Source organism: Schistocerca nitens, chromosome 1, assembly GCF_023898315.1.
Source record: "Schistocerca nitens isolate TAMUIC-IGC-003100 chromosome 1, iqSchNite1.1, whole genome shotgun sequence".
NCBI classification, from domain to species: Eukaryota; Metazoa; Arthropoda; class Insecta; order Orthoptera; family Acrididae; genus Schistocerca; species Schistocerca nitens.
In genome coordinates, this window is record NC_064614.1 from 876,184,098 (window position 1) to 876,200,593 (window position 16,496).

Sequence of the window (16,496 nt, forward strand, 5' to 3'; positions counted from 1 at the left end):
TGTCTGTTAAGTACTCTGGAAAACTACTGACAGCAATCAGAACAGTGAAACGTGTTTCGCAGGAACTAGTGGACGCGTGAAGAACTGTGATTTACATTGTGAATAATGATGAACAGTGATAAAAACTGTGATCACGTAACCTTATGAACGCTCTTGAAGTGTCGAAGTTAGCAGCAACGCTATGAACGTTGAGTACTGTTGACTGTATTAATAATTAACTTGAATTGATGACCTTTAGTAGTTTGGTATGAAGCGTCTCCGCGTGCCAAATTTAATGTGACAGACTGTACAGCCAGCCGCGCGGCAAAACAATAATGCGACGTTGGCTATGCAGTGCGTCGCGAAAATATTTACATTCCGCTTAAGTAAACGATGCACACTACGGACACTTGTATGATTAACGGTGAAGTGTTCAAAATGTGCATATTGTGATAAACTTAAGTAGGATCACTACATTGTGTTGAACAGTGTCAAGATACAGAACATACTCCAAAAAACAGTCTAATTCCATCCGTGTGAATGCGAGTGAAATGGACACTAATAAACTTTTCCACAGGATGAGAATAGTAATTATCTTGTCACTGATGCTTATATTTTGACATTTCATGTACCCGTCTTAAACTGAGGGACGTGGGAAAGGAGAAACAAGACCTGCTGCAGCGCGACTTCTAGCCAGCAGCAGATCCAAACCACGATGCAGCCGACGGCAGCCGACGCCCCACCGACTCGGCCGGGGGCGGTCCAGCAGCAGCCACTACCTGTCTGCGGTCCAACGGCTCCACACGGGGGCGGTCTTACGACGTCAGCAGCTAATTGTTATGACATTCGATAAGTGAGTGACTTTGGAAATTTTATGATACCCTACCATGAGAAAACATTCATTATCTCAGATGCTTACAACAGAGTCATAAATTTGCATTTTCCAGCATATTTTTTTTTTTACATTCTTGTCAAGCCTGAGTGTTAAAAGTAGGTGGCTGTATTTTCTTGAAGCCCCTTGGACGGTTTTATTCCCGGTTTTCCAAGTCCAGTGAACCCTAATGGGGGGGAGGGCATAAGTTAATCCGGGAAGTATCCGCAGCAATTTCCGAGATAATACAGTCACTGAAGTCATTTAAAGTACTCGATTCAACTATAATTTTGTCATGTATGGAGTTTTTGTCTGTGTTTTCCTTAGAAACAAATCAAATGTTTGCTTGATGAGGTCTAAATAGTGCACAATATGAAAGTATAGTTTATAGAATTTAATAATCATTTCAAATACTTACTTATTTGGTCTAACAATAGAAAGTCACTATCAGTTGTCTGCCGCCATCTTAACAATTATCTCCGCGGCAAATTCAAATTACGCAACTCTGCAAACATAAATGCCGAACGTAATACAAATGTGTAAAAATAAATGTGCACCGGTGGTTCCGAACTCATTTTAATGGAAATGATTCGAATCAGATTGGTTCTTTAAAAACAGTGCTCATAGCACGATCGTTATAACAAACTTTTCTAGCTGATGTATGGAGCCGAAATTAATTACGCACGAGTTGCGAAGAATATTGTTTCAGGTAACATACGTCAGTGTTGTGCGCGGCTGATATTCGTGGTTATAATGATCATTTTGCTGAAGATAACTGCTTCCATCATAATCCATAGTTGTATAGAATCCGTTGTATGAACTGTGATTTAGTGACACTCAACTTACAGACAACACTTTAACACGACGTTAACTTGGAGTTCTTTAGCAACTTGATCAAATCTTTAGCCGGGAGAAAAATTATTTAGTAATTACTCAATGTAATAAAATAAGATTATCATTTCCATTTACAAATTAGTTAAATACCAAACCACTGAATAACACAGCGAACGCCACAACTGTTAATTATCACATACATTAACCATAAGGCGAAAATCTACTGAGCTAGATATAAGAGGCAGTCAGATAAAAAAGAGACAGATGGAGAAACTAACTAAACTGATGAATATTTCAAAAGCAAGCGCCATAACTGTACATACATTTATCCCATTGTGAGACATGATAGTCAATGCCTTCACGGAAAAATGACTGCGGGTACCTACGGAACAATAATTGTACCCAGACGTGTAACTCCTCGTCCGAAACAAACCGACAGCCTCGAAAGTCTGCTTTGAGGGTTCTAAAAGTATGTAAATCGCACAGGGAGATGTCGGGTCTGTGTGCAAGATGCGTGAGGGCTTCTCAGCGAAACTTCTGCAGCTTAGTCGAAACAACCTTGGCAACATATTAGCGGTCATTATTCTGCAACAGAATGATGCCGTTTCGACTACGCAGCAGAAGTTTCGCTGCGGAACTCTTACACATTCTCCAAACGGTCCCGAACTCTTCCTATGTGATATCCGTCTTTTTGAAACACTGAAGAAATACATTCGTGACCGCCGTTTTGGTTCGGACGAAGAGATGCACTTCTGGGTACGAGCATGGTTCCGCAAGAAATCGCAATCATTTCACCATGAAAGCACTGACTGTCTTGCCTCACAGTCTGATGATTAAGCATATCCGGAACCTCTACAGAAAATTTGTAATATAGAGCAACATAAATATCGTTTCCGCCATTTTTATTGCTCATGAACACCACACATTGCATGTTGTACCACCATACAGCGAGACCTTTAGAGGTGGTAGTCTAGATTTATGTAAACACCGGTAGCTCTATTACCCAGTAGCAAGTCCTCTTGCATTGATGCATGACCGTATTCGTCGTGGCATACTATCCCAAGTTCGTCAAGGTACTGTTGGTCCAGATTGTCCCACTCCTCAATGGCGATTCGGCGTAGATCCCTCAGAGTGGTTTGTGAGTAACGTCGTGCGTAAACAGCCATTTTCAATCTATACCAGGCATATTCGATAGGGTTCATGTCTGGAGAACATGCTGCCCACTCTAGTCGAGCGATGTCGTTATCCTGAAGGATTCACAAGATGTGCACGATGAGAGCGTGAATTGTCGTTCACGAAGACGAATGCCTCGCCAACATGCTGCCGATATGGTTCCACTGTCGGTTGGAGGATGGCAGTCACGTATCTTACAGCAGTTACGGCGCCTTCCATGACCCCCAGCCGGCAGGCCGAGGTAGCCGAGCGGTTCTAGGCACTTCAGTCAGGATCCGCGCGATTGCTACAGTCGCAGGTCCGAATCCTGCCTTGGGCACGGATGAGTGTGATGTCCTTAGGTCAGTTAGGTTTAAGTAGTTCTAAGTTCTAGGGGATTGATGACCTCAGATGTTAAGTCCCATAGTGCTCAGAGCCATTTTGTAACCCCAGCGGCATACGTCGGCTCCACATAATGCCACCTCAAAATAGCAGGGAATCACCATCTTGCTGCACTCGGTGGACAGTGTGTCTAAGGCGTTCAACATGACTGGGTTGTCTCCAAACACGTCTCCGACGACTGTCTGGTTGAAGGCACATGCGACACTCATCGGTGAAGAGAACGGGATGCCAATCCTGAGCGGTCCATTCAACATGCTGTTGGCCCATCTGTACCGCACTGCATCGTGTCGTTGTTTGGAAAGATGGACCTCGCCATGGACCTCGGGAGTGAAATTGCGCATAATGCAGCCTATTGCGCACAGTTTGAGTCGTAACACGACGTCCTGTGGCTGCACAAAAGCATTAATCAACATGGTGGCGTTGCTGTCAGGGCTCCTCGGAGCCATAATCCGTAGATAGCGGTCGTCCACTGCAGAAGTAGCTCCTGGGCGGCCTGAGCGAGGCATGTCATCGACAGTTCCTGTCTCTCTGTATCTCCTCCACGTCTGAACAACATCGCTTTAGTTGACTCCGAGACGCCTGGACACTTCCCTTGTTGAAAGATCTTCCTGGCACAAAGTACTAATGCGGACGCGCTCGAAACGCGGTATTGACCGTCTAGGCATGGTTAAATTACAGACAACATGAGCCGTGTACCTCCTTCCTGGTGGAATGGCTGGAACTGATCGGCTGTCGGACCCCCTCCGTCTAATAGGTGCTGCTCATGCAAGGTTTTTTACATCTTTTTGAGGTTTTAGTGACATATCTAAACAGTCAAAGGGACTGCGTGTGTGTGATAGAATATCCACAGTCAACGTCTATCTTCAGGAGTTCTCGGAATCAGGGTGATGCAAAACTTTTTTTGATGTGTGTATGTTAACGGTTATGGCTATTGCTTTTGAAATAATAAACAGGTCACTTATTATTTTCCATCTGTCTCGTTTCCATTTGACTGCCCCTCATAATAACATGTAACGTGAACCATTGGTCCTAGAAGGTTGAAATTTGTGGGTAACTACCCTTCAGTCACCAAAAAAGGATTTTTCAAAATTCAACATGAAAAGAGCCTACACACACAAAAATAATTGATTTATATGTCACGCCGCAATAAAATCCATTTAGCCTCATGTATGCTGATGTGATCTGGATAGCGATATGCACATATACATATGGCAGTAGTATTGCGTACACAAGGTACGACAGGGCAGAGCATTGGCGAAGCTATACGTGTGAAAAGGTTTCCGACGTATTTATGGCCGGACGACGGGAATTAACAGGCTCTGAACGCGGAATGGTTGTTGGAGCTAGGCGCAAGGTACATTCTACTTCGGAAATCGTTAGGGGCTTCAATATTCTGAGGTTCACAGTGTCAAGAGTGTGCCGCGAATTTCAGGCATTACCTCTCACCAAGGACAACGTAGACGCCCACAGGCGAGAGCAGCGGCGTCTGCGTAGCGTTGTCAGTGCTAGCAGACAAGCAACACTGCGTAAAACAACAGAATCACTGTGGGACGTAACGTCGAATGTATTCAGCAGGTGTAATACAGAACCAACCGGTTGCAATAATGGTGGTTTTCAAACAACCTTTTCCATGGTTTCGAAGGATTTAAGGATAAAAGGACTTCACATTAGCAATTAGACAGTAATGCTATCTCCACATCACATGTGGCTGTTAACATGTAGCTATTAACTTGGTCTGTTGTTTTGAGAGATTGGTTTTACTGATACGACAAGTCCTTGATTCTACGGGTGTTAACTTTTACCTGTGGACATACAGACTAATCACGACACGTGTCATGTGGAGACAGCTTCATTGACTGATTATAATGTGAAGTTTGTTTGTCCTTCTGAGGAAGATGGGTTTAAATGCGTTGAAACCTTTGCAGATGTTATTTGAAAACCACCATTTATTGCAGCTGGTTGGCTGTCTATTATACCTGCTGTTCTGTAACCGTGGCTGTAGTGCAGTCATGTTCAAAATATTGACGAACGTATCCGTTGGGACAGTGCAGCGAGATTTAGCGTTAATGGGTTACGCTAGGAGCAAATTGAGAATCGTATAGCGTGTGTGGCGGGAGGCTGCGCAGCGTAGCAGACCTATGGTATACTCCCTCAGGCCACCAGCATATGGGCAGCGGTAGTGTTGGCCTTCCGAAAATATCGCCTTATTACTGAACTTTATTGTCACTGAGTGGTGTTCCGTCTTTCACCACTTAAGCTCTTCATCTTTTTTCATTAGTTTATTATATTTTTCAGTTATTTATACCTATATAGTTTTGCTGCTTTATTTCGTTATTTTTCTTTGTCAAGAACAATGTATAATTCAGCGACTGGTGAGCCATTAGCCACTGGGGTTATATCTTCTGCCTCCTCAGTGTCTTCATATTGCAAGAAGGAATAGACAATTCATCACAAGGATATAAAAATGAAAAGTAATATAATAAAATCATGTGATCAAGAAGCAAGGCTGGAAATTTTAAAAATTATACAGTGAAACAAGGTTGTTGGTTGGAATTGGTGGTAAGTTCCTATGGGACCAAACTGCTGAGGTCATCGGTCCCTAGGCTTACACACTACTTAATCTAACTTAAACTAACTTACACGAAGGACAACCCATGCCCAGGGAGGACTCGAACCTCCAACGAGAGGGGGGGGGGGGGGGGGCGCCGCGCGAACCGTGGCAAGATGCCTCAGACCGCACGGCTACCTCACGCGGCACAAGATTGTCTACATGTTGCCTGTCCTGACATTTCTCTACGATCCACTACAAAAATTCGAAAATTGAGAGTTCTCATAGATGTATCCCCGTTGTGCTGATGCTAAAAAGTGTCGGAAGTCTGAAGTATATATGCTTCACCGTGATTACTTGGACATGGACCTAATAAGAGACTTTACACTACTTGCATGCAGACATCACATTTTCACTTAAGCTAGGAACAGTCGCTAGTTATCGATGACTCTTAAAAATTAAGTCACTGGAGTGAAATAAATAAATAAATAAAAACCACAACTTCTGATGTATCGTCATAGATAAGAAAGTTCTGAATGTTTACAATTTGGCAAAATGCTCTCCTTCTTGTGTGCTATCATTCACCAAAATCTCGTTTCGATATCTCTAGCGGTCTAGGAGATATGAGGAATATTTCATTCTCGCGGGCTTGGGATCGGGAGTGAACGCGCTACATCCGATCCTTTTTCTCAAGACCAAAATCGATTTTTTGGAACTTACATTTAAAACAGACAAAAACAAACTATATAATATTTAAATCCCTACATCTTCCCACACAAACAAACAATTACGTGGTGATAAACATCATATGGTAACCAAAGACGTGACAGGCAGTGGGTGGTGGTGGGGGGGGGGGGGGTTAAGAGCGGGGGGGGGGTTAAAAAGAGGCAGATTAAGACCTCCTCCCAAGTGTAAAGAAAAAGTCTGTATGTTAGCTACAGTTCGCAGCAACAAATGGTGTAATATGCACCAAAAGAAAAATCATAGCGATCCCTATTTTACGTTGCAAACTTTTCCAATTTTGCGGAGTGTCCTACTTAAATGGGCATATCACAATAAGTATGACCATTACCGAGATGATGACCGATTCGCCACGAATCTGACGTATAACACTACAAGTAAGGCAAAAATCAGATATTTTTACTGAATAGTTTCTGTAAAATCGTTTGAGAAAAATTACAGGGTGCTCGCGCTTCGATTCTGTGAGAGCAGAGCGTCGCAAACCGAGCATGCAAAGAGATGTGTCTCAGTATGCGCAAGACCATCGTGACACGTGCGGAACGTGCACATCGGCCTAGTATCGCGTTACGTCACAAATGCTATACGTGTCTCAATTTGCACTTAGCCTTATGACAGCAGACGACTGACGCGAGTGCCTTTGCTACGAGCAAGACATCGCCTGCAGCGCCTCTCTTGTGTTCATATCGGTTGGACCCTAGAGGACTGGAAAACCATGGCCTGGTCAGATGAGTCCCAATTTCAGTTGGTAAGAGCTAACGGTAGAGTTCGAGTGTGGTGCAGACTCCATGGAACTGGGAACCCATGCTGTCAACAAGGCTCTGTGCAAGCTGGTGGTGACTCCTTAATGGTGTAGACCGTGAATATATGGAATGGACTAGTTCCTCTGGTGCAACTGAATCGATCATTGATTGGAAATGGTCATGTTGGAGATCAAACAAGGACGAAAGTTTTATGGCTGACAAAGCATCAGGTCAACGGTGTAAGAGGTCCGAGCAGATGTAATTTCGATGTATTGCTCATGCGCTGCCTGCGATATGTAAGATATAAGAGAATCTCTGACCAGAGAGCAGTGTTGACTGCAGTAGGAACTGTGTAGCTGTAGCAGTAAGCTGTTGCTAGTCTGCAGTCTGCTCTGGTCTGGTCTGGTGTATCGTGTTGGGTGGTCCGGTCGCGGGGCAGCGATGTCGGAGCCTGAGTATTATTGTATAAGGTAAAAAGCAGCCTCGCGCATATGTAGTTATGTTATCTCAAGTCCCATGTAAATGTTTTAAAAATGTCCTAATAATAATCCTTTTCATACAAAAAATTTTTAATAACCATTCATTTCAATTTAAAGAATTTCTAATTTCTTCAATCCTTGATCATCCCGATTATTGCAAAACAAAAATCAGTTGTTTCCCTTTCATAAATGACAAATCTATCGGACAGCATTGCACAGGGCTGTGCCAGAAAAATTTATTGTAAGAGCAGATATACATGCGTTATCCGGCGACTTCATTGAGGTAAGAATTGTTCTCTTTTTTATTCAGAATGATCTTTCAGGGCCTTGACGCAGCACTGCTGTCGTCCAAAATTTACCAGGTTAAATTCACAGTGAATTTTTGAAAAGTCATAAGTGAGCGACAATTTAATTGAGAGGTTAGTTACACTGAATTACTACCAGGTTACTGAATTTATTTTTTTTATTGGGTCGTTACATTGAATGTGAACGACATAATTATAATTTTTACTGTTGAGGGGTTTAGGAATTTTTCTGTTTTGAGGTTACATTAAATGAGAAAGAATTTTGTGGGGAGGTTACGCTTGGCGACAACCGGCCAGGATCGTATTTTCTTTGTGAATTTCTGAGAAGTAGTCATATATCTGCTCTTATTTACTTAAATGTTGTTTGCATCTGGCGCAACGCATTTACTAATTTGTCACTCTTTTTTTCACAGATCATCGGCAATTTATTGCTCTTTGTTGTAATTGTGTTTGTTCCATTTTTGCTTTGTCTTTGTTTCATTTTGTGCTTAATTTTGATTTGTGAAAAATGCCGCGAAAAACTGATAACAGTACATCGCGATGTGCAATGAGTGAAATAGCCGACTCGAATAATTTGACCGATAATATTTGCGACACTCAGTGTAATAGTGATAATCCCCTAATTACAGATAATCAGTGCGTGACGATCACTAGTAATGATTTTGATCCTAATGATGAACAAACAAATTCAATTATGTCCACAGTAAATGTAACAATTGATGACGCGGCACGTTCCGTTACAATGAATGCTGTCCAGTTTGACACGCCTGATTTGCAAAATTTACGTAGCGAACAGACAGTTGTTTCTAACGAAGGTGACCAATATACACAAAATATGTCAGATTTATTTGATTCCGGTGTAGTGACCAACAGTGCACATCCAATTGGCGAACCTTTTCAAGAATCAGAAAATGACCAAATGGTTACACGAAACGTGACAAATGTAGATACACCAACACACAACATAGAAAATAGAGTCGCTAATTTTGGTTTGGATCAAGTTGTACCATTATTACTGCAATTCAATGAAAAACAAGACAACAATTACAAACGACTCAATGAAAATCTCAAACAACAAATTAATGAAAGTCTCAAACAGTCGAATGATAAGCAAGACAACAATTTCAAACAACTTAATGAACAGAACAAACAACTTAGTGAACAGATTACAGCCGTTGCCGTGCAATCTCAGGATACTAAAGAACAATTACGTGAGGAAATTAAGGCTTCTGCTAGGAACAGTAGTGAAGAAATTAGATCTGTGGCACAAGAATTAAGTAATACACATGCAGCCACAACTAAATTACTTAGAGATGAAATTAGTGCAGTCGCTAAACAATGCTCTGAAAACGCAACACAGTTACGCGACGAGTTTAAATTAATGTCAGCAGAACTTTCACGCACGCTGGATGCGAAAGTAGACACGAAATTTGACCAACAGAACAGCCAAATTGACGAACGTTTTAATCACCACCTACAAAACACTGAAACGCGTCACAGTAAATTTATATAGGAACAGAATAAAGTAAAGCAACAAGTCATGGAAACAATTACTGCACAGAGACAGGAAGATAAGCGTAAATTGTTTACGAAAACAAAAACATACGTAGACAACAATATTGCTACAGTATCAGACGAAATCAAACAGTTGAACACCGAATTGCATGATGAAATCTCCGATCTTAAAACAAAAACAGACACACACACATTAGACTTTCAGACAATGACCAACAGACTTGAAAAGTTGGAACTAATATAGGATCCCGATGCCATCAAAGCAGATGTTAAGAAATTGAACAAAATCAGACGTAAAATACAAAAACAAATTAATGCTTGTGACACTAAAAACGACGATCACGTAAAAGCACTGACTGAAAAATATGATGAATTGGCCAGTCGTATTGACGTTATCGAAAGTAATAATGACACCAAATCAGACGACACGTCACCAGTTTCGCTTAATCAAACACCCAAATTCCAAAATTTACAGCAGACGATCAGTGAGATAGGTTCGTCCCATAATACATTACGTAGAAAATTGTCATCTTTACAGCAAGAAGTGACGGAGATGAAAAATATTTCAGCCTTTGACACATCACAGCATACGCCACTTTCCGAACATTTGTCAGACTCACACAGCCAGAATAATTTAGGTAATTTACAGAGAGTACGTGACTTAGATTCCGAACAGTCACAGACAAACAGATTATCATACAATCCTGAACCTGTTCAGACATTCAGAGACGATAATTTTGATTATAAGCACTTTCTATCCGTAAAAAAATCTAAGGTATTTAATAATGACAGAACACAGATCCACTCTTTGTACTGGATACAACGATTTGCTTTTGCATTTTCACCAGCTTGGCCTGTAATGCAGAAACTAGAATTGGATTGGATACAACAACTTGCTTTTGAATTTTCACCGGCATTGCCTGTAGCGCAGAAACTAAAATTTATTTGCAGCGCGTAATTGACCTCAGGGGATTCATTACACTTCTATGAATATGTGCCGTAGCGTGCACAGGGCCCCGAGCCGTAGTAGTGCTATTTCATCTTTAGTTTTCTACACTGCTGCCTTCTCTTCTACTATCCTTTATATCTATCAAAACAACTCTTCAACTATCGATCTATCTAGGATTAGAAACGTGTAAAGAAAACCCGATATGACAAGTTTTACCGAAAGTGACAATTTTCATTAGACACTCCAGAACTACCAGCGTAATTTTAATATCAGGCAAAATTTTAATCATCAGTATTGTCAAAATTATCAGCAAGAGCAAACACATTTTGGTAACAATAGAGGGTTTTTCCCGCAACAGCATCAAAGCCAGCCGGTTAGTATACCTAACCAAAAATGTAATGTGCAAGGTCAACCAAGCTTTAATGTTTCGCCGCCTACACGTATAGCGTCGGCTCAGCCAAATAGTAACGCACCGCAAGGAAATCAGTACGTACAGAAAACACATCATTTCAACTCTTATCGCAACGCGCCGTATAGAAATGACTATCATGACAGACGTAAAAGTAATAAGCACAATTTACAGCGTACGTTTAATAACAGTTGGTCTTAACAGCAACAGAATCATCCGCAACAACAGATTATCATGAATGAACCAGACAGTAGATATCATCCCGAACGTAATACGTCAGGACGAAATAACAGAACAGTACAAATAGTCGAGATGCCACAGTATCCTCCCGCAAATAATACCACGTCAGATAACAATTTGACCAGATACAGTACAGGTTGCATCTTCCAGCAACGCAAGCAATACTTTTGACACAGAGAATCTTGTTCACGAAAATGTTATTACTTTTGACGACATCCGAGACACAATTTTGCATGAAAAACCAGTTATTCAAAAAAACCATTTCCGACCCTGTCATTGAAGTAAAGATTGAATCATCCAAATTTTCAGCAGTAATCGATTCTGGATCCCCTATGCCAGTTATAAATGAGGAAACTTTCAACGAATGTAACAAAGAGAATACCTATCCTACATTACCATTAGGCAAAACTAAAGTAAAAGGAGCAGTATCTGGTAAAGGAGTAGATGTAAAGTTACAGACACACTTATCATTTTGTATTGCAGGTCATACGTTTCACTCAAATTTTTGGATTGTTCCCTTATTGACAACGGACGTTATTTTAGGTACGAATTTTCTGGTACAACATGACGCAATTATTGACTTTCAAAATTCGTATTTAATGTTAAAGGATGAAAATGTACAACTGGCATTAGAATTTCAGCACTCTTTATCTGCAGAAGAACAAACAATTAATCGGACAGAGGTAATTTCTGCATCACGTAACATAGACTGTCATTCCACATTGTTCACAGATACGTACGTACACAACTATAATACTCCAGACGAAGCCGACTATGACGTTATACAGATGATTTCTGATAAAGTTAAACAGAGTAGTGCAAATACAGACGTCGAACGTACTCAACTACACAAAATTCTTTTACAGCAAGCTCCAGTTTTTGACAACGTCCCTGGTACTATGTCCGGATTTATGTATGAATTTCAAGTTAAACAGCACGACACGTTTAAAGCCAAACATTATCCCATTCCGTATATTCACAGAGAACAAGTTAAGAAAGAATTGCAAGCTATGCTTGACCAAGGAATTATTGAACCGGCAGTTAGTCCGTACATAAACCCGCTCCATATTGTTAAGAAAAAGGATGGTTCACTTCGCCTCGTACTGATTCGCGTCACATCAACGACATTATTATTAATGAAACAGATCGCCCTCAAACACTAGAAGAACTTCTACAGAGATTTCATGGTACTGCTATTTATTCCACATTAGATCTGAAATCGGGATTTTGGTAAATCCAGCTCCATCCGAACTGCAGAAAGTACACAGCTTTTCTCTGTTTTGGTGAGTGTTATCAATTTTTTAATTTACCGTTCGGTTTAACTATTTCTTCAGCAGCATTTATTCGCGGTTTGAATACTACACTTCCGACAGAATTAAAAGACAGAATCACAACGTATGTAGACGACATTCTTATTGCAGAAGCTAACTGGTCTGAACACAATCTGATTCTTGAACAACTGTTGAAAACTTTTCGTGCACAAGGACTCGCAGTTAATCTTAGCAAATCACACTTTGGAAAAACTTCCATAAAATTTCTTGGGCATGTAATTTCAGCTGAAGGCATTGCGCCTGACCCGGAAAAACTTCAAGCTTTACATGACATAACTGTTCCTACGACGAAGAAACAATTACGCAGCTTTCTGGGATTAATTAACTTTTTCCGTAAATTTATTCATTACGCTCCTTTAGACACCCCTAGATTATGCCAGTTGACGGATAAAAACACTATTTGGTCCTGGGATAGCCAAGCGCAGTCTGAATTTGTCAATCTGAAAGAAGCTTTGTTGAATGCACCACTTTTATCACATCCAGATCTTACTAGAAATTTTTCCATTGCCACCGACAGTTCTAACACCGCTTTAGGCGTACACATTTTTCAGGAAATTGAAGAAGATGGTTCTACAGTAATTAAAAACATCGTCTTTGCGAGTAGCATTCTGTCACCTGCTGAACGCAATTATTCTGTTATAGAACTTGAAACATTATGTGTTGTATGGGCATTTACGAGATTTCGGCATTTTCTTTATGGAAGACATACGACTGTTTACACAGACCATAGAGCTATCCAGTTTTTACTTTCAGCAAAATTTACACATGACAGGTTAAACAGATGGAAACTTTATTTACAGGAATTTAATTTTACAATTTTTCACATTCCCGGTACACAAAATGTTGTAGCAGACGCACTATCCCGTTCTCTCAGCAACAATCAGCAAGACATTGCAACCAACTTCTGCCAAGCAAATTTTAGCGTCATGTATATTCAACAAGTTGCATTCGAAAATTTTATTTCGGCATCATTACGAGACATAGCACAGGAGCAGAGCAAAGACAACGTATGGAAAGAAATTAAACGCCTTTGGCAAGATTGCAATAATGTTACCATCAGAAACCATTACACTGTACGCAATAACATTCTGTTTCGCCGCTCTCACCCTGACAGCAGCAACTGGTTACTATGCATTCCTGACGAACTGGTTAACAAATTAATCTGGTATACTCATTTAAGTTACGCACGTTACGGAGCCAGAAAATGTTTTCTTATACTGAGACAGAACTGTTATTTTGCCAACATGGAGAAACGTATTCGACGAGTTTTAGCGTCATGTAAAATCTGCCAGAATGCTAAGTCAGACAGGACTTCACATATTCCTCCGTTACATCCCATTGTACCTGTTAAATTGAGACACATGGCCGCTGTAGACATTTTTGGTCCGATTCCCAGAACTAATAGAGGTTTTTGTTACATCTTTGTCGCTGTTGAACTCACTTCGAAATTTGTAACCTTCACACCTTTACGCAAAGCTACTGCTAAAACTATTTCGAATGCATTTATAAAACATTTTCTGTTTCATGTAGGGCATGTATTGAAAGTAATTTCCGACAATGGACCACAGTTTCGATCTGCTATATGGACACGTATGTTACGAACAAGAAACATTTCTCCGATCTATATATCCAAGTATCACGCTTCTTCGAACCCTTGTGAACGACTAATGAAAGAAATTAGTAAACTATGTAGAATATACTGCCATAAAAACATATTGATTGGGATACACACATACTGTCATTCCATGATGTAATTAACTCAATACCAAATGAATCTACTATGCTATCTCCGACTGTTATATTGAAAAATGTTGAACCACCTAACAAAATTAAAGAATTAGTATCCTTTACTACATCTCGTCGACTACGCCACCATGAATTAATTGACATTGCACTCAACAACATCAAACGTGCCGCAGAGCGCCGGAGAAGACAGCAAAAACAGGTTTGTACACGCCGTGACTTTCACGTTGGACAGAAGATATTAGTACGCACACATTATTTATCCAACAGAGGAAAGAGTGGATGCAGTAAATTTGAGCTTTTATACGCAGGTCCATATCGAATTCGCAGCATTCCTCACCCCAATGTAGTACACGTCGAAACTTTGAGAACCAGAAAAAGCAGGGGCAATCACCATGTCTCCAATATTAAACCCTTTATTGAATGAACATACTTTATGATTGATCACACTGTAATGCCATTTCCTGATTTTTATATGACCACTTATGCAATTATATTTATATGACTACTTACTGATGATTATCATATTTTTTCTTGGCAAGTGCCCGGCAAGGTAAGGTTAGCAGGTCGGTTTTCTTGTCGTTACACATCAGACCGTGCACATTTTTTCCAGATAAACTTACATATTTTACGATCACTTATGCAATTCTATGTATGTGACTACTTACTGATGATTATCATATTTTTTCTTGGCAAGTGCCCGGCAAGGTAAGATTAGCAGGTCGCTTTTCTTGTCGTTATATATCAGACCGTGCACACTTTCCATTCTTCGTGTATATATGATTGTTTTCCTGTTTTGTTTGTATGCACTACGAAATCTTTAAGATATAACAAACACCAGTTGACTTTAACATTTTTCCTTATTATATCTCAATATCTTGACTATTCTACACTTTTGGCTACTGCATTATGAGACTGTATGTACATTTTTGCACCTGAACACTCTCTATGTTTTTGACATAATACGTTTTCTGTCATGCTATGCTGTATGCTTAATTATATCACTAGAAACAAGTTTTTATTTAATGGGTATATGATTTAAATGCAAGATATTAATCCTTATTCATCATTTTCAGAAAGCAATAACGTGTAAAAGAAATAACTTAAACAAACCACAGTGGATTACTAAGAAATGGGAATTTCACCTTCGGAATGAACGAAAGAAAATGCAATACCCCGTCATGAAGAGTAAATGGATCAGAATTAACAAGCATTAACAAAAATATACTATACACATCGTATGATAGCAGTCTTAACTATTTTTTTTTTCTTTTAGAATATGAGGCGATTGATGCAGGCTGTCAGACAGAACTACACATCTTAGTTTTAGTGATGAAATATGCTAGAAATACGGAACTCTATACTATTAATAGTTGTATGAAGTAAATGGTAATATGAATAATGAATAATGAAGTGTCTTTTTTGCTGATGATAATGAATGATGATGAATAGTTATAAGAAGAATATGCTAATATGAACAATGAAGTTTTTCTTTGCAGCTGATGATAGTAATGAAGTTATGGTAATATGGATAATGAAGTTTTTCTTTGCAGATGAGGATAATGATGAAGTTTTTATATTTACTGGTAGTTAAGAAATGCTATGTAGTTATTTAAGTATTTGTTGCAGTTCGTTTTGACATTATGTCTTATGTCGCATGGTATAATGACTGAATGTTTTGGAAAGGACAGCTAGAGTACATACATATTGAGTACACGTTTCATTACCTGTTAATTCGAAGTTCACTACTTTTCAGCATAATATGCGTTTCTTCTTTCAGCTGAATAATCCATTTTGTATTTTTTCCAGGAGAAGCTGTTCATGAAATTAATGTGCTATAAGCAGTTAGTCATTAAACCTGTTCTAGTACTTGCATTTTTTTACCCATTTGTGTGTGTCATTCATGAATGTGATCACGTATACTCTACTTGTTCATAACCTTGCTACAGCTGACTCATGACGAATGACGTTATTAATCGTTATTTGCAGCAATAAGTCAAAAGCAAATATTTTCATGCCACAGCAATTAATTATCGATCCCAACGCAATGCATCGCTAGCACAAAAAAATGTATTACCAGTTCCAAATAATGCTACTAGTTTAAGAGATATTTCTAGTACTAAATATAATGCAAATTTCTCAGATGTATTGAATCCATTATATCTATGTATTATTGGACCACAGACCTTGAGTCATAGTTACAGTGTGTTACATTTTAAGTATGTCCTATGTCACTTGAATGATGAGTTCTGAGTAAT